The sequence below is a fragment of the Festucalex cinctus genome, chromosome 7 (genome assembly GCF_051991245.1).
Source record: "Festucalex cinctus isolate MCC-2025b chromosome 7, RoL_Fcin_1.0, whole genome shotgun sequence".
Classification (NCBI taxonomy): Eukaryota; Metazoa; Chordata; class Actinopteri; order Syngnathiformes; family Syngnathidae; genus Festucalex; species Festucalex cinctus.
In genome coordinates this window covers 18738265-18758271 of record NC_135417.1, presented here as the reverse complement: position 1 = coordinate 18758271, position 20007 = coordinate 18738265, and the positions used below count along the sequence as shown (strand labels likewise).

At 40.2% G+C, this 20007-nt stretch overlaps 1 protein-coding gene across 2 annotated transcripts in view; it reads left to right on the top strand.

The window, feature by feature from the left end:
• Positions 1–20007, top strand: part of LOC144022177 (low-density lipoprotein receptor class A domain-containing protein 4-like) — a 195324-nt gene that overhangs the window by 78487 nt on the left and 96830 nt on the right. The gene's annotated exons all lie outside the window — the stretch shown is intronic.

Here is a 20007-nt window from a genome sequence, read left to right as displayed (position 1 = left end):
TGCACTCTAATAAAATAAATACAAAATAAATTGAAGGATACTGAGAAATCTCCCTAATAAAGTACATACTAAACAAATTATATTCAAATGTCAGAGATATAATCCCATACTGTTATTTTGGTTGATATTGGACCAATATCAGATATCAATATCGGATCGGGACACCTTAATTGGCTCTTGTGGCTGTTTTACGATCAGGTAATATAAATTAGAAGAATGCAAACTTGCCATGAATTTCATGCAATTTTAAGGAAATGGTATTTTGGCATATAGGGCTTTCTTTAAAATTATCTGTCATTGTTTTTTGGGGGAAACTTTTATGTCTGAAAAGTACTATTGGTATCAGTGAACTACGCAAGAGTTAATTATTCAGTTGGAAAAAAGTGATATCAACTATCCCTGGTTATAATGAATGATATTCATTTATATGAAGACACTGATCATGTTAATGATTTCTCACAATAATAAGAAAACTGACAAATGTCAACACTGGCAACACTTGAGTTCTATAAATCTATTTTCTCTCTTTTTAAATGATCATTCTATAACATCCCTACAACATCACTGTCCCATTACTAGTGAGCTATTTTTAGAACAGGCCCGCCGGCAGCACATTGGTGACCCCTAATGTAAAAGCACTCAAAATGGAAGGCAATGCACGATTTTTGAAAAAAAACGAATTGCAATTTTTCAGATCAATATTGCGATTGCGATTCGATTTGCAATTTTTGTATTTTCCACATTAAAATGCATGAAAACACTACAATTGCGAGTCAGTTTAGTTTCAGACAAGTAATTTGATCAATATTTTAACAATGCAATACTATAATGTCACTATGTGATTAAAAGTACGAGGCGGAGACGTCCTCTTCTGGTGAATGTGCTAAGGGGGAGCTTTGACCTACATTGTGCTTCTAAACCAAAAAAATTGCCAATAAAAACAATAAATTGAGGCTCAGACTATGGTGAAATTATAGTATAGTTACATATCCAGAATAATAACACAGAATGGAAAATAACATCCCAATTTTTTATTTTTTTGCATCATTAAATTCAAACAAGACAAAGAGAACCATAAATAACTGAATGTTAACAATATTCAGGTATCAAATAACATTTAAACAGGTAAACATTGCACACTATTATGGCCTAATGTGGAATTAGTATACATTTTGTATCAACTATTGCTTCTAGTCTGGAAACGATATGCTACATTTTTGAGTGGAATGAGAAATTCATAATCTGTAAGAGCTTTTTTTTTTTGGGTCAAAGTCCCTGATGACACAAGCGGGCCCAAGTTACAATCTCTGGTGTCATCATCAAAAATTATTGAACCCCAACGAGTGCCTTTCATCCATATTTGACTAACTGACCTTCCACATGCTGGGATGTCGTGATTTAACCTCAAATAAAACTGTAATTTATGTTGTTTGGCTGATGCAACTCTTGATGATGTTAGTTGTTGTCACAGTATTATTAGTATACATAAACGTAATTTAAAAAATGGTTGTTAAATCCTATTATATTAAAATAATATTGTAGTAGTGTGGCATGAACTTATTCACAGTCATTTGTACAAAGACTAATGTTCCCGCACAGCACATAACTTTGCATTCAACAATTTCCCCATGAAAACAAGTATTCAATCGCATTTTATGGATTGACTTGTGAGGCACAAACGACAGGTACTCCCGGAACAGCAGCAAGTAAACTCAGCACCAGGTGCCGGAGGGCAAAAATAATTGCACTTTGAATGAAAGTCTCTTTGATATTAGTCTGACACATGTTCCATCAAAGATTTCCTACCTTTCAATTTCTGTCCTGTTTTTGTTTGAACCTCTGCGCCGCTTTCATGAGCCCCCCCAGCTTCCACCTCTTTTCTGCTTCTTAGTGAGCGCCGCTGTCGGGGGAGGGAGATGAGAGTGCTCCCTCGACTCGCCACAATCAATGGAAACAGAGAGAAGGAGACGCGGAGAGTGAGATTGGAGGGAGAGAGGGTGAAGGACGCCATTGGAGCGCAATGGCTGTCTGCCAGCTTACTTTGATGTGCCGCACCGTTCTCTTTCAACAACTTTTAGGAGGAGTGGGAAAACTTTTAACAGCAGCACTTTCATCCTTGGCACTGGATCTGTGTGTGAATGTCCGGCAAGTCCTTCACCTTGCCCTCATTGCTTCCTCGCCCATTTGCGGCCACGTTTGAGTTTCATCTCAAACCCTTCAACCTTCTTTTTTCTACATTCTTTTTTTTTTTTGTGTCTTTCTCACCAACGTTCGTCTCTCCGCTAGCTACTTATATCTTTTACTTTTCTCTCCATTGCAGGTTGAGTGTTGAGACTCGATTCCATTTCGACTAACTAAAATCCTGAGCTGGGTACTTAAAATATTTAGCTGCCTAGAGTGAATGTAAATGTGCCTGCAGCCAACATTATGGGAAAGCTGTACAATCATTGTAAATTTCTGGTGTTGCCAGAGTGAGAGAGAGTGAGAGATGAGTGCTGGAGGGAGAGAAGGAGAGATTAAAAGGGGGGAAAAAAGGATGGGAACGTTATAAAGAGTGGCAAGGGATTAAAAAAAGTGAGAAATCAGTAGACTGAGAAAGAGGAAAAGAATGTGAGGATGTAAAAGAAAGGAAAAGGATGAGAGAGGTAGAAAATGCTTCTGTCATGATGGAGTTAGCCATCTTGTTGTAGCCCCTGGCTGTTTCTGTGGCAGTGGCAGACAGATGGATCATGAATGCTGTCTAGACGCTCTCTTTTCCACCCCTTGCCCCCCTTTCCTCCCTTTTCTCATCTTCAGACAACTCCTCTAACCACTTGTCCTTTATTTTCTTCTATCTGCATGTCTCCATGCATCCTCTTTTCACTTCCTCTCCCCCTTAAGATATACTTACTTTTATAATGTATTCTGATGCAGTTACATGTAGTAAATGTAGCTAAGAATTTAATACAAGTGCTAGAATAGTAGCTTTCAATTGCTTTTGGATTGCCCCAATACCAAATGTGTATTCTTAGCATATTTTATCTCATGTACTTGATTAGTTGTGAGTGTAGGTGTCTTTCTAAATTTTTAAACTTTGCTACTGCTACTCAACAAATGCAGCAGGAGAAGCTAATATAGAGCTTTGGATGTTGACATCACTGCAGCAGGATAGAAAACGTGTCGCTACTTTGAGTAAATGCCACTCTTTTATAACAAAAAGAAGAGGCAAGTATTCTACAGGCTACCAAAAGAGGAACCAAGGCATAGCCAATGGATAACAGCCATCAAAAGCGCCGAGAACAAGATGGAGAAGTGAGATCGTTTTGATAGTGGTGGTTGTTGCCATGGGTAGTTAGTCATGTAGATGTGGCTTTGTTTTATAGCTGTTTATTATTAAATGGTGGTGAAAAGACGTGATCTGGTAAATAGTCCTGGGTTCAAAATATCGATATATCGGTATTGTATCGATGCGCCTTTTCATATCCCATTATCAATACATAAACCCATGTATCGATATATCGATATGAGTTATACGAATACAATGGTATTGCATTTAAAAACGTTTATTTAATCTGAGTACTTCAAAATTTCCCTGTAGTACTGCATTTCTGATCTTCAGTTTTGGGTTTTGTAACTGTGATGAACTTAGGAAGTTGTTTAGCCTTTTAGTACTGCACATCTCAGATCTATGCAGTACTGACCACATGACGATGCGTGGGCCGGTACAAGGACTTGCCAGGAAAGCGAGAAAAATGACAGATTGCTAGGCAATGCTTTTGTTCGCAAGGTGGAGTTGTGACATCCCCTTACAAGATCAAAACAGGCTTTTCAATCGAAATTTTAGCTTTACCTGGAGGCTTCAGTGGTGGCCTTGTTCAATGTGGTAGTCACAGTATTTGACAATACTTTAGAGTGGATACTGAACTTACTGAAGGTGACTGGTACAAGTTGTCTGCAGAGCGAAATATAGTACAACACTGAAATTCAGAACACTTAGCACCAAGCTCGTCAACAGATCTTTAATCTTTCTAAATACGCCGTAAAAAAACAACAACACACTTTTACATGTATGTAATTCTGACCTTTGTGTGTGTAACAAGCAAAAGGACTGCAAGCGCAGTTTATTTTTTTCTTTCAGGAACTTACACAGTTATTTCTTCTTCTTAAATCACTTGTCAAGATGACTAATCAGGGAAAATATTATTGTTGCTTCCACCTCTATTACTGCTGTAACATGTTCACTACCGTGATGTCTATTTCTCTTCAAAGAGCAGGAACGTTCCATTTGAGACCAAGGGGTGAATTCTACGTGTTGCTCTTTCATTTTTGTTTGTTTGTTGGTTTGTTAGAGGAGAGTCACGGGTACAAAGATGGACAAACAGGGTCTACAGTTTTATTGTCAGTGATACTTGCTTGATGCTTGCTGGGATAATCTTAAATTATTTGCACACTTTGCAAAGCCAAATTCAAGTAGCCGATATTAATTTCACAATAAGTTCACAAGCTCACGAGTACATTTTGTTTTTTTCACAATGTACCAAACTGTTGATTTGGCCACTCTTAACATTTCTGCTCTCTCTTTGATAGTTTTGTTCTTTTTTTGTCAGCCTCAGGATGGGCTATTTCGCCCGTATTGAGAACTCCTTTGACGTTAATGTTGTGTGTTCACAAAAACAGCTTCCAAATGCAAACGCCACACCTACAATCAACTCGAAACCTTTTAACTGCGTATTTGATAACAGGTTAATGAGGGAAGGCCCCATGTTTTTATTTTTTATTTTTTGTAGCCTTCTGAGTCAATTGTCCAATTACTTGGACAGCTACATTCTAAAGAGCTGTAATTCCTAAACCCCTGCTCCAATTTGGATGTCAATACTCTCAACTTAAAGCAGAGAGTCTGCACTATAATTCTATATTGATTATATGATTGTATCCTGGATATGTTTTAATCAACAGCTAAAAAAAAAAAAAAAACTTGCGTCACTGTCCAAATACTTTTGGGCCGAACTGTACGCTGCACTAGCTACAGGCCTTGACTGGCTACTGCTGTGGCTAAACTCAGCGCTAAATCATCACCTCTGTGGCGGTCAGTAATCTACACGTGAGTTCTGACAAGTATCATTCTTACGAAGGGATGACTACGAAAGATGAAGAAGCCATGCTAATTACTAAGACAAACTAAGACTGACATGGCTAGCGCGTTTAACACCAGAGTTAAGCGATTTTCCTCACCAGAGTCCACTTATCAATTTGCCTGCTATTTTGCTGTTCATAGATGTTCTCTGCTTTAACACAGCTCCAGCCAGACATCTGTGAAAAGTGGATTCAGTCACCCAAGCACTTAATTTTATGCTGTGCTTGCAAAATGGAGAAGCAAAGATAGGAAGGTTGTCCCTTGTTCTTTTTCCTTTTGATTTTGTTTAGCATTTATCTTCCTTGTGTGCTTTTCAAGGCAACATGTTTTTATTTTATTATTATCTTTATCAAACATATAACTGGCCATGTCAGTAAGGATGATTTGCATACTGCACATTTCCTTTTGTGTGGTATGATCGTTACTCTGTGAAGCCAATTTTAGCAAACTACTTTATCGAGTTTTAACAGAGCTATTTAACTAATATTACTGAGATGTAAATGTTCATAATGTGATACTAATTTAGTATCTAATGAAGTACAGTGAACATACATGCATAATAATGAGCTTATTATAGCAGAGTAATGGTTATTCAAGTTATTCAACTTATAATGAACTTCCAAAACTCTGAAATTAAAACAGAAAGAAGAATGGGTTTTTTTCTTGCCACAGAACAAGAAGCAATTAGAAAATCCAAACCAGTCCACTAAATTCCTTTTTACTCAATGCAAATAGAGGTTACCTAGGGAAAAAGGAATGTACCATCATAGCCTTTTGACCTTGCCACTTTTGTCGTGCAAAGTTAAATAATGAGATGGATTTATTTAGTATTTGACAACGAACTGCATCCTGAATAATTTCAATGTAACATACTGTACCGATGCTGTGGGACTTTAATCTTGAAGTGGAAAAGTGATTTAACGTAATGGAGATAAAGGAGGCTGCATTAAAATGTTTTATTAAGTGGTGTAAAATGACATCTCACAACTTGCAGCATTACACTCCCCAGTAACTTCTCTTTCCCGGGCAATATCACAAGTTATGCATTTCGATCTGCTGTATAATACTGGTTTATAGAATTGACTTACCCAGACAATGAACGGGAATCCATTTATCAAACCTATTAAATATGACACAGTGGCTATTTCTGTCCCAACAATCAGTCAAGATAGCAATCCTATCGTTCATTTCTTTCTCTATGATTCCTCATTTTTCTTCGTATTTAACTGGTGATCTTATTCCCTCAACTTCACCAACTTCCCTTGCCTAATTCATCACTTCTTCCATATTTTTCATCCCAACATCTACATAGCGTAGCTTGCAGTGGCGCCTGGTCAGTAGAGTGTGCTAAAGCGTCCGTTGCCCTTCCACTCAGCTGAATCACCTTGAAATGGATAAAAAACTGAATATGGAAATCAAATGTTAGAATAAACGTGCTTAAAAATATATCTAGTTTTTGAAGGATTTGTCTTATCTCTAGTAGGGATGTTGGATAACACATTTTTCAGACCAATAGCCTACTAGTACATGCACTCAAGTCTCAAGTCGTTACCAATACCAAGTACCGAATATCACTAGTAGTACTTTTGATACAAAGAATTTCTGTTTCTTTTCTTGTAGCAGCCACAAGAGGGTGGCCGGAACTGGTATTAGTTGTCGTCGTGAGTACCAATGGAGTATATGCCACGGAAGAGGTGGGACGTGATTTTGCACATCAGTTTGGTTCCGGTCCGGGTTGCGAACGCACAACCGAGGGGCACAAAGTCGGAAGCAGAAGTATTTTTGACGCAGCCCACACGTCGCAAACCGAACCGGAAACAAACTGTTGTGCAAAAAACAGTCCCGCCTCTTCCGTGGCATATACCCCATACTTTGAAATTAGGCCGAGTATTGGTCCACTACCGGTACCTGTCATCATCACTCGCCCATCCCTAATCTCTAGCATTTCATATCATGACGTAACTTGTGATTTACTGTGCACCAAACAACAGCTGTATATTCTTGAATGAAGCTTGACATGCCAAGTTAGTCCTCATGCAAAACAGACATATTAAGCAACAGGTTGTTAAATTCTTCCCATTAGAAAATAAGATTCATCGAAGCTACTGTTAAACAGTCACATCCGCCAAACATGGATCCATATCAAGTGACATTGTTTCTGGCCAAACCTTGTGACTCCTGCCTTTGATGGGAACTTGCCCCATCCAATATGGCTGCCACATTGAGACATTGCTTAGCCAGTCTTCTACAGTGAGCTGGTGTAACCTGATTAATCTTCTTTTCATGTTCATTTCATGTTCAACTCAGTGAAGTCACTAACATATTTCAGGAAGAGAACGTGAAACCCAGCCTGCTTGGATAAAAAGTGGTATGGTGGTTTGATAGATTCCTCAATAATATGACAGACATACTGTAGATGCTCCAATGAAGACTGGGACTATATGAAAATATATAGATGACTACTAACATCTTCCTGTCACAGAGTGCCACATATGCAACCTAACAAAAACCACAAACCAGTTGTCTGTGAATGAGAGTGAGTTAGAGCTCAGCAAGACTCGTATTAATGTAGTTGTCAAGTTGTTGTCCTCAGGATCTCTTTGGAGCAGCCTGTTGTCCATGTGGTTAAAGGATTTACTCTGAGCAGACACAACAAGGAAATATTGGGCTAAAGCTCTGGATAAACACTCATCTGTTCAAGTCCCCTTTCTCATAATTGCTGTCTGTGCTTGCTATCATCTCCCTGTACTTGTTTGTCTCTCGCGCGTCTTTCCCTTTTGCTCACACCAGCGGCTGGCTTTGAAGTGTTTAGGTCAGTAATAAGTGGCGCCTGGCTGTAATTTTGCCGATCCAATTAAAGCTGCAGATGCTGACGGCTACAACTACTATCACACTTGTCTCGTGATTGCTCAATTATGACAACTGTGTCTTCTCCCGAAAAAGAAAGATTTGCTAAAGTCGAACCCTCCATCCATTCATTTACTGTACCACAAACAAATATTTTTCGATGATTCCATTGATTACTCTGGGACAGTCTGCTGACCTCTGGTTTTCATTTTTGTTTTTAAAATGCATTTCATTCTGTTATGTATTGTGATTAGAGCGGGCCACATTGACCCATGAACATTGTTAAATAACTAACACAACAGGAGGTGATATTGCTTTTCATATAAGCCAGGGTCTTGTGTCGTTCACAAACACAAGTGCCTCTCGTGGCCATTAATGACTGTTCTGCTGCCAGTGAATCTGAGGACTTGTTTAAAAGAAAAGGATCCAGGAGCAACTGTCATGCTCGCCTTGTCCTTGTTTCCCACAATGAAAACATTACGTTATAAACGTGATCAGCCATTTAAATGTGCTTTGGAGGAAGCTATACTATGCTAGCATCTCGCGTCATTCGCTAAATGAACACAATATAGTTTGTTCTTCTAACTAGCAATGGTAGGATCGTCTGGCCGTCCGCAGCAAATGTCCTGGTGGAAACACGGAACATTGATTCTGGTTGGTATGGTGATTTCATATTCTCCAGTCTTTGCCCTTCATATGTTAGAGAGGAAATGGGTGAACAGCACTACTAAATATGATTCTCATAACCACAGTGACCTTTGCTCACAAACTCGTGTAGATAATGTACTCTAATGTAATATTAGTTTCTGCCTCCATCTAAATAATAATTATCATCTATTGGAAGAAAGATTCGCCTCCAGTGGCTCCAGCTGAACTTGGTGCCACCAGCAAGGAACGCCTCAAGTGTTTTCCTTTCAACATAGTTAACATTCTGGTTAGATCAAGGATGAAAGAGTCTCCAGCTACCAGTGTAAGAAAACAACATCTGTTGCGATGTTGCTGTTAGGACGGTCCCTCCTGAGTCGTTAGTATGCATAACAGGCACACTTCGTTGAGCAGGTCCAGGGTGGAGGTCAAGGGTGAGTGGAACTAATGCTTTCATGCTCTTGATTCGGCTCCTCTCGGGTGTAATACCCGCCTGTCAATTTGTTTGAGCTGTGGATTTACATAATGAATTTATATTATCCAGTGTTCTCCGCAGTCTTTCTCTCGCTGTATCTCATCTTTCTCTTGGAGTCCTGCACTCTCTCTCTCTCCTTCTCTTGCTTTCTCTCCCTTTGCCCACACCTCTTCTCCACCCCCATCTCCCTCCTCTCATCAAGTTTACCAAGTGCCCAGAGAGCAGTGTCTAAATGCAAACAAGCCTCATTTCCAAACTCCCACTAGCCAAGTATGCGCTTCGTATGCTACAGTCTGAGCTCGACTAAGAGGCTCTGGCAAGAGATGGCTGGAGATGGTGAGAAGAAAAACAGAGTGAGTGAGAGATGGAGAGAGCGCTGTGAGAGAGCGAGATGGAAATGGGTAGCCTCTCTGATTCTGGAAACAGTCTTGTTTTCTTAAAATTCAATCTACCATGCATCATTCAACTACAACTTTGTTTTGGGAACTACTGTACTCATCTCATTGGTATAAAAATTAATGTCGAAGCATGTGGTAGGCGAACAACAACAAACTAAGCTTTATTGAAATTGTTGTATCACAGTCAAAACATAATCTGCTGCTATGGTATCAACCCCCTCTGACCTTACAACTGATGAACTCACTATTACCGATCACATTCTACTCTCACTTACAGAGAAATTCACTCTCGCCATCACCAAAACAAGAATCATTTCATTTTGGAGTATAAAGAGTACTTAACCTGCCAATCTCACATCAAGGAGAACATTTTTCCAATTCCTGATGATCTGGTATGTCATGATAAAACTGGACTTCATAACATTGTGAACTCCCTTGTTCCACTCAATATGATGTGTCCGCGGAATGCCTAGTAACATGCATGTCTGAAACATGAGTACCTGGACAAAACCAAGTAAAACAAACAAAACGCCAGTAAAAATCCCAACAAATTTTTGAAAAGACAGAAAATCAAAACAAAAGAGTGGTTACAACGACAATGGTCCAACAAAGACGGAACAAAACCAGGAAACTAAATAGACAACGAGAGACACATGGACAAGACACAAGTGGCTGGGGGAGATGATTGGCTGACATAAGGGAACAGGTTGACAAGGACAGGTCCAAACAAAGCCTAATAAGCAAGACAGGACGCAAATGTTAGCATGATATACACAAATCATAACAGTACAACCTCCCCCCACCATCTAAAAGTCGGATCCCAAACAAAAGTCAACTGTGGCAGTGGGGCCAGGAAGTGGGCATTGGGTCCAAAGACAAGGGGCTTGTCAAAGTCCATCTGAGCAGGACATACGCCACCGGAACAGGAACGGGTGGCGGCCGCAGGACATGCGCCGCTGGAACAGGAACCTGCCTCTTGCTCTGCTTGGGTCCGTTTTTGGTTGGATCATTCTGTCAAGGTTCCTCGGCTCCTGCCTGCTGCATTTGGGTCCTCCACCCCACGCGAACCGTGACAAAATCATATTGGGGGAAAAAGGACACTATTGTGTTTTTGTATGAAACAATAGTGATAAAGATCATTTTATTGTTATGTGGGCGAAAAGTATGTCTTGTGAATTGTAAATACTGTAGAGTCAATTTGTGGAGAAGCTCAAACGTGTTATATTCCCCTTCATTTGGCGATTAGAAAGGCTGTTAAATGTAGATGGCCAAAACATGCCTAATCAAAATTAAACTGCACTTATAAACTAACCACCAGAGGGTGCTGGAACTGCACAAATGGAAAACGTCAAGTCCTTTTAAACCAGGGTTGCCCAAATTCGGTCCTCGGGACCCCCTATCCAGCTTATTTTCCATGTTTTTCTCCACCAGCACACCTGATTCATGATCAGGATCGTTATCGGGCTTTTGAAAAGCTTGCTGCTTAGCTGATCATAGATTCCGCTGCGCTGAAGGAGGGAGACATAGAAAACAGGCTGGAAAGGGACTTTCGAGGACCGGACTTGGGCACCACTGTGCTGCTTTTTATATCATAACATGATGACAACAATATCGTGGCAATTTTAATATTGTGAGATTGCCGTTATCGTTACAATCCTAATATCAGGTCCATTGGGGGTGTCCCCATAACTTGTGCTCTGCCTATTCCTGTTTTTACTAATTCATTTCTTTCTTTGTACTTTTTAATTGCTGTTGTAGTGAATGTAATGTAATATATTGTACGGTGTCCTTGAATGCCAAGAAAAGAGTCTATGTATTATTATGATTAAGGCTTCTATTTTGGAGTTAGAGTTTCACAAAACTTTATTCAATGCCAGACAAATAAACACTGTCTTGGGTCTGGATTGTGTGTGTCTGTGTGAGCCCACACATACAGACACACTGCTGAAGCGCACCCCAGCATGTCATCTTGACACCGAGCTACTATTAGAATGATGTAACATACACTCAGACACCTGGCATTGTTAGAGCGCAATGTTAATGACAGGGGGCTGTTGCAATTCTTCCTCCTGTGTTTTTGTGTCACGCCGATCTCTAACCTGCCCCGCGATGTAGATTCCACGCTTGTGTGCGGCGGCCCTCTCCCTTGCCTTCTACTTTTTGTCTTCCTCCTCCAGAGTGCATGCTGGTTAATGACAAGTGCCCCCTTCCTCTCTTCATACTTAGTTTGATAGACTTGTCTATATGCTCCTCCTCTCCCCTCAGTCTATTTGGGCCCAGTGTGCGCGCGCTAGGTAATGATGCAGCTGGGCCATTAAAAGCGGGGGGCTATTTGACAGCTTCGCAACCCGCTGCTCCCCCCCACCCCAACTTACACACAAATTCTGATGCACTCATAGACACACTGAATGATCCCCTTGGGGGTAAATGAAGTCCTCGCCATAATACGGAGTATTTCTTTCCTGATGAGGATTGTTTAGAAAGAAACATGGAAGAAAGGGGAGAAAAGGCTTGAGATGAAGTTAGGTCTGTCTTTCCAGTAAACCACCGCCTGTCTTTTTCTTCTCTCTTCGCCGGCCTCCCACTCTGTTTTTTGGAGGTTGTGTATGTGCATGTTTGAAGTCTGTCCATTTGTCTTAGGGGATTGTGCAGCGCTTGTATTGACTATTGAGTGCGTGTGTGCGTGCCTGTTTGTGTGGGGGCGGAGAGAGGGAACTGAAGGTGTTAAAGGCTTGATGTGAATAGCCTTCATCCATCAGCCATGGAGGTCAGCAGGGTGATAGCACGAGTCCTGGGTGGTCCTCCGTTTTCATTTGGAACACCTACCATTCATACACACGTGTATCTACTGTAAGGGATTGCTGGGCGGTTTGTGTGTCGGGGTGTGTGTGTCTGCGTGTGCATCCCAGTTTACGAGGGGAAGTCAGGGACATCAGCTAGGATGACCTCTCACACATCCTACTTAAATGTGCACACTCACTACTAAATGTTTTGCACATGCATTACTGAAACACTCCCACATGCTACTGAAATGATTATTTTGGTATATGAGTAAATGTGCATATACACACTGGCCCCGGGGGAAAATAACATGCAACAGTTACCTGTAACTCCTGTCAGGAGAGCGGGTGCACCAAATTGTTCTTAAAAGACTTCATTTGCTCATATAAATATGTATATATGTATATGTATGCATATGTACGGTGTACACATATATACTCACTGGCCACTTGAGTGCACCTGCGCTCAACGCAGTAGGATCAATTCTGCAGTTATTTCTATGAGGATAAATGATAGGACAAGAATAAATTCTTATGTACAGGTGAACCTGCTAAAGTGGCCAGCAAATGTATATTGTGTAAAGATTATCGGCCGGTTTTAAGTTTTTGCAACCTCAGTTCCAAAGGAACTCCACTCCTGTGTCCTGGACATGCCACCGTGGGGGGGTGGGGTGGACAAGAACATCCCCCACAAACAGCCACACACGTTCTGAGTGACACACAAGTCAGAAAAGTAAAAGCCTTCTCAGAAACTTGACTGTCTTATTTTGCAACAGAATAATGAATTATGAAATGTTATGTTTGCCATTTGAAACGTTGACTCCATGAAACGTCATGAAAATGTTCCATTGCAGTGGGAGATTCTCCACTAAACTTTCATGTGTATGCACGTTTTAACAGTGTAAGCTAGGTAACATTTCATTTGAGGCATTCAACTGTACGTGTTGCATTGATTGAATTTTGACCTTAGAATCTCGGTAAACATGGGATCCAGATTCAATCTGATTAGTCTTTACCGAAACCCTCTCCACAACTCATTTACTCCCAATAACGTATAAATACGTTTTTTTTTAATGTTCTAAGTGTCCCAAAGATGTATTTATACGTTTTTTTGTTTTTGTTTTTTATGCTAGAGCATACAGAAGGCTTTGATGCAGCCTCTCAACTGCAAAGAACGGTTGCAGAAATGGTAGTTATTACACAAATGGCCAGCAGGTGGCAGCAGAGCAAAGGAGATCAACCAGGGCCATCCAGAAAAAAAGCTCAATTACTTACAATTTTAAATAGATTTGTTAAAACTGATGAAACTTAGCTCTCTTCTAATGCTAATTGCTGCAAAACGGAAACAGATAGAAACATACTTTTTTTTTTTTTCCTGACGAAAGAAGAGACTTTAATCTTGCTTTTATAGCAATTGAACACAATATTCTGTGTGCCTTGCAAAATCAGTCAAAATCCAGTAAAACAGCCGGGAGTGAACGGGACTGCTTCTGTGAAAATGGCTGGGAGTGAATGAGTTAATTTAATAATTAACAATTATTGATTTAATAATTGGACCGATTTCCATTCAATCAATTTCATTTCAATTGTATATTAGGGATGTAACAATAAGCGCAATATCGTGATATTAAAACTGCCACAATATCGTCGTCATGTTCACGATATTTAAAAGCAACACATGTTCAAAAAGTCTAGTTGATTTCCATTTGTGCAGTTCTAGCACCCTCTGGTGGCTAGTTTATTAGTTCCATTTAATTTTCATTGTAGGAATGCTGAAAGCATTCCCACGTTGAGATTCTTTCATCTTACTTATTACAGCATTTTATCCACCTTCACATTAACGATCGTTAATGTGATTTGAAACACGTAATTCGACACCCGTTACAATCTTTGTTAAGAGTGTATGTAGTAAGTGTACATTTACGAGTAAAATGCATCAACATTGATCTACTAACCTCGTAAAAAATGCCCGCTGCAAATCCGTGAATATTTTGTGGGCTGTCAGTCCTTTCTGTTGATTGCCGCTACCCATGGCGGAAGTGACGACACGTGCAAATGGTCAATAGTTGATGCAGTAGTCAGCTCGCGAGGTGGGAGTAACAAGATGGCCGCCGTGTGACTTCAACGGCTCGCACTGGTGTGCATGGGCTATCGGCTATCCAGTCATATATACAGGTCAGTGGCCCAAATGAGCTCCAATGCGAAGCGGCCATTTTGTTTACTTGCCCTTTGCCACCCAGCAACAAAATCGAAATCTAAATTTGACAACCGTTGAGATTCCAAAGAAAAAAAAACGCAGATTAAAATCACATCTTTATTTGACATCAGATTACGATTATCATGATAAGCAAATGAGCAGTCCTGCTTTGACTTTGAGATTAAAAAAATAAATCTATATACATTGAATCATGTACGTGAAATGAAGACTGTATACACAGTATTACACGTGTTGTATGTAAAGCGCAGCGTTGCTATAGCAAGCTGAACCAGTTTCTCTACGTCTGGTCAAGTTGCTCTACGTCAAGCCAAGTGTCTCTCTCTCGTCCAAGCCAAGTCTGTCCTGCCAAGTCTGTCCACGTTCAGTCCAGTCATGGCAACCAGTGTGGTCTACGTTCCATCCTGTCGTGTCTGTCACCATCTTTGCTGTACATAAAGTTCCTCACGTTGCCCTTCCGGTCTGTTTCCTTGCCTTGTTTCTCCGCCTTTGGGTCCATCCACATCCATAATCCGCACATCATGAGAATGTTACCACCAACGAGGACCCAGCGGAAACCTCAAGTCCCCATTCCGGCTCCCCGGCGGAAGTATGGAGGTAAATTGGGTGCAAAAGTGACACATACTCGTCACATGAAGCACATACCCGTACATAAAATGCACACGAGTAACTGCATATTTGTACCCCTAAACCAAATGCACACATACGTAACTGCATATTCCGTCCGTAAACCAGGAGGCGTATATGCGTAATTGAAGATCCATAGCCGTAAAAAAAAATAAAAAATAAAAAAATCAACCAAATCGTGGGAATACTTTCAGAGTGCACGGACACAAAACATCAAACACGAGCTCTCGAATCTGCGTGTGCCACGGCATGGCTTGCGGCCAATCAGATGACAGGCGACGTCCCCTGACGACCGGCACAGCAGAACGACTGCCGAAAAGGTTCGAAACAGCGGTTACAACGGAACGGCTCGGCCCCGGAAAAGTCCCGCGGAGACACCAACATCCGTTGAGAAAAAATGCCGCTTCGATGTGGAACCGGTCCGGTGGAATAGCGGCAGTTGTGTCGTAGAGCTGATGCGCATGCGTAACGTTCATGCGCGTTCCCGACAGACACGTGACGTCTATCCCATTTCATGGCGGCTGTCGGGAAAGGCGGAAGACGACGCTGAAGTTGGCCCTGTCAAGACGCGATCGGTGACCCATGTACGATCGGTGACGCACATGCGCAGAAGATCAGCCATCTTGGATCGCCACACTGCAAAAACACATCTGCTTAATATGAGATAAAATACAATTGTTCTTAGTGTAAATTTACTAGAGACAAGTGAAATTATCTGCCAGTGCAGTAAGATAATTTTACTTACTTAGATTTCTTGAAATAAGAAAAATGTGTAGCTCTATATTAATCTTAAAATGAGCTTTAAACACTTACTCTAAGCAACAAATCAAGGAAATTAAATCTTAAAATAAGCTGTATGCACTTATTCTAAGTAACAAAACAAGCAATTAAATCGTAAAATTAGCCATAAATAGGTAATCTTTTTTGTTTTTTAACAGCACTGCATTTGGTTTGACTCAGCCTGGGATCGAACCCACAACCTCCGTGTCTGAGGGTAGAGACTCTACCACTTGACCACGGAGCTGTTTCGCCTCTTCACTGGAAAGAGGGCAAATGAGCTTTGTATGTATAACCAGGAACTAAAATGCAACAGTATGTTGTAGGGTTGTTTTAGCTTATTGTGCATAAAAATGAACTAATTTTAAGATTTACAAATTAAGTGAGAAATGAGACAAATAATCTAAAAACAAGATTAATAATCTTGGAAATTCTGCTCTTGCAAAGTATATAATTCTCAAAACAAGACAAGGAAGACTTTGGCTTGATATAAGCATTTAAGTCTAGGTTAGATATCAGATTTTTTTTCTTTTTAGTGAACATACTCTTAGAGTATTTTAGCTTATTATGCGTGAAAATTAATTTTAGGATTTACAAACTAAGTAAGAAATAGAGAAATAATCTTAAAACAAGATTAATAATCTTAGAAATTCTGCTCTTGGATAGTAAATAATTATCAGAACAAGATCAAGAAGACTATGGCTTGATATAAGTGTTTAAGTCTAGGTTAAGATAGCTTGAATTTCAGATTTATATATATATATATATATATATATATATATATATATATATATATATATATATATATATATATATATATATATGAGGGGCGGGACGATACGGGTAAACCGCAATTCGATACTGTGACGATATTTGACTCACGATATCGATAATATCATGATACACGATATCTACGATTTTTTATGTATTGTCAAAAAAAAAAAAATAGCAATATATCACGATATGTGACTGAAAAAGCCAAACAAATGCCCATAAAAAGGAAAATGTGTAATTATGCATTTATTTAATGCCAAAACTTGTACAATGTACAAAGTTCAGCATTGTGCCTCACTGTCTCAGCCTTTTAACTATAAACATTGTAAAGTGAGACAAATTAAAGTGCATAAACATTTATAACATAACTGCACAATTGGACACATGACATCGATATCCAGTCAGTGTATCGATAATTTATTGCAACAGAGAGTGCAACAATATATTGCGATATCGACTTTTTTCCCCACCCCTAGTATATATATATATATTGGGAGAGTACCGGCACTTATTTTTTTTCTCACTTAAAACACTGTATAGTCTTATTATTGGAAAGACTTTATATACTAGAGATGTGATCGGGCTGCCAGATCGTATCGGGGTCGCCTAACGAACAGGTCCCGCTACAGGATCGGCTGGAAATAAACCAATTGACGTCAAACATTGGAAAGAAAATATTAAAGATGTCATTGAAATAACAAAATGTACGGACTGAAATTTGCATAATTTGTAGTCTCTGTTCATTGGAAAGTGAGTTCACGTGACATAACTTACCCTCGCGCTCGTGCGTGAGGCCGTTGAAACAGAATGAGTCTTCCTTCGCCAGCAGCGACAGTAGGAAGTCTGGCGCTAGCTAGCATGTGCTGTGTTGTCCGTGCGTCGAGGACTAGTAAGTCCTATTATCCTTATTTCTTGTCTGTAAACCTCTTGCGCAAACCAGCCATAGCTTGTTCCTTCGAATTCGAAATGTTTGTTACGAATGTTTGGACGGTGTTTCTCATCCGTGCGTTACCGCGTAGCACTCGTAAATTGACGTTGCGCTGCTAAGCCAGAAAACCGGAAGTGTCACCATTTTAGTTTCACAATAAGAGCGAGAACCGGAAGTGATGTTTTAAATGTTTCTAGCTTTACGGCACTGATTTAATTTGCCTTGTTTAATGTGAGTGCCTTAACCTACGTTTTATACATTTACTTTATTATTTAATTATTGAATTTGGAGTAAATCAAAAAAGGCAACTTGTGTTGAGTATCATTTGGAACCTTGCTCTGAGCCTCAAGTGTTTTTTGGCCAACAAGACAGCTCATTCACCTGAATCAGTCAACTATTAGCATTCATCCCCTACAATACGTAAGACGTTTTGTTGAATATTTTTCCATCAAAAAGGGATGTTTAAAAATCGATTCGGCAACCTATTGAATCGATTCCAGAATTGCATGCTGTAATATCACGATATATTGCCGAATAGATTTTTTAACACCCCTACTAAGAATATAAACGCAAAATATATTGAAAGATTGAATAAATGATAGATACACAAAATAATTATCTCAGATGTGACAAATATTGTCAGTTTAGATTGTTAGTGTTCCTATTATCATTAAGACTGTTTTGTTTTTTGTTATTGTGATTGATTTGTTAACAGCTAAAAAAGAAAACAAACCGAAGCTATCAAGCTCGAAGGCACTTCAATCCCCCCCCCCACCCCACCCACACCCCCCCATTCTTAAAGTATCGTGCGTTTATATTTTTAGGTTTAGTTACGTTTTTACAGTTTTAGTCCGTAAATTTTGTTTTTTTGAACAATTGTAAACGGACAATTTCCAGACAATCCTGTAGAGTGACGTCATCTGCGAGTGACCCGATACGATCTGGCAGCCCGATCACATCTGGTACCGACACCGGCATGAAATGAGATGGGGGAGCAGCTGACGTCTGGACAAGAGACGTCACGTGTCTGTCGGGAACGCGCATGAACGTTACGCTTGCACATCAGCTCTACGACGATACTGGCGCTTTTCCATCGTACCGGTTCCACACTGAAGCGGCATTTTTTCTCCCTGGATGTTCGTGTCTCTGCGGGGCCGAGCTGTTCCGTTGTAACCGCTGTTTAGAACCCTTTCGGCAGTGGGTCTGCTGTGCTGGTCGTCAGGGGACGTCACCTGTCATCTGGCCGCAAGCAACGCCGTGGTCATAAAGTCATAAAAATACAGTATATACAATAATTATATTGTTTTACAACAACGCTGAATTATATTTCCAATTTAAAAGGTACTTGTGGATGGATTTGTAATGTTTGTGGTTTTAAAACACATTGCGAGTGCCAACGCTGGCTGATGACTGGCTTAAGTTAAAATTAAAGGTGCACGATGCAAGATTAGACTCAAATTTCAGTGTTAAAATAATTTTAATAATTTTCACCCCCACATGTTTTGAGAATTTTATAATGGACAGGAGGCACGACTGTGGCACAATGACTGTTGTCCCTATTTTTCCTTAAAAGGAAAAAATGTTGGAGCGTTCAGGCCGGAAATTTTAGCTTTTGCACTGAGCTGTTAGCACTCGCGACTGTTCACGCAACTTCACGGACAGGAAAGCTAATTCAAACTGGATTTAAAGAGACCTGCACCCGATACGTCTCAATCCCTTATGGAGACTCCACGGAAGACAAAAAGAAGTAAAAAACTTTCAGACCAGCGTCACGGGAGGACGCGGATAAATATAAAAGCAACGTTTGTCAGGTGGAGAGAGCTAAGTGCTATCCTGGGTTTGAAACGGGACCCACAGCTTACTGACTTTTTGCTAAAAAGGTAAGACTTCGTAACAAAAATACGATAGGGTCTATTTATGATTAGCAATGCAGAATAAAACTACCACACGGTCGCTTACTAAATGTCTCCGCACTTGAGCATATATGATATTAGCAACGCATTGCTATCCTCAATGTCGTCATCGTATTCACGGAATGCACTATTTACGTTTGGAAGGTTATAATTACGTAAGCTTTTGTCACTCAAAATGACTTTCACATACAAAGTAACTTGAAGATTAACACGTTTCTTACCTCTGTAGACATTATTAAGCCTATGAAAAAGGCGTTGTGCTCCGTCTTTACGTTTGTTCGATTAACTTGGAGGTTTGCTCGTGCCCGAAAAGTCACGCACGCTCGCCAGAGGGGTCGCAAATGTGCAAAAACTCTGAATCTCTTTATTCTCTCTTTAACTTAAGTTAAAGCAGGCTTGAAAAAAAAGCGAGCCGCGTGCGTGCACCCCTTTGCACCTCTTTTCGCACCTAAAAGAACCGGGGCGCATGCCGCTTTTCCATCGCTCCCGCACGGCCGGGTACCACACCGCACCTC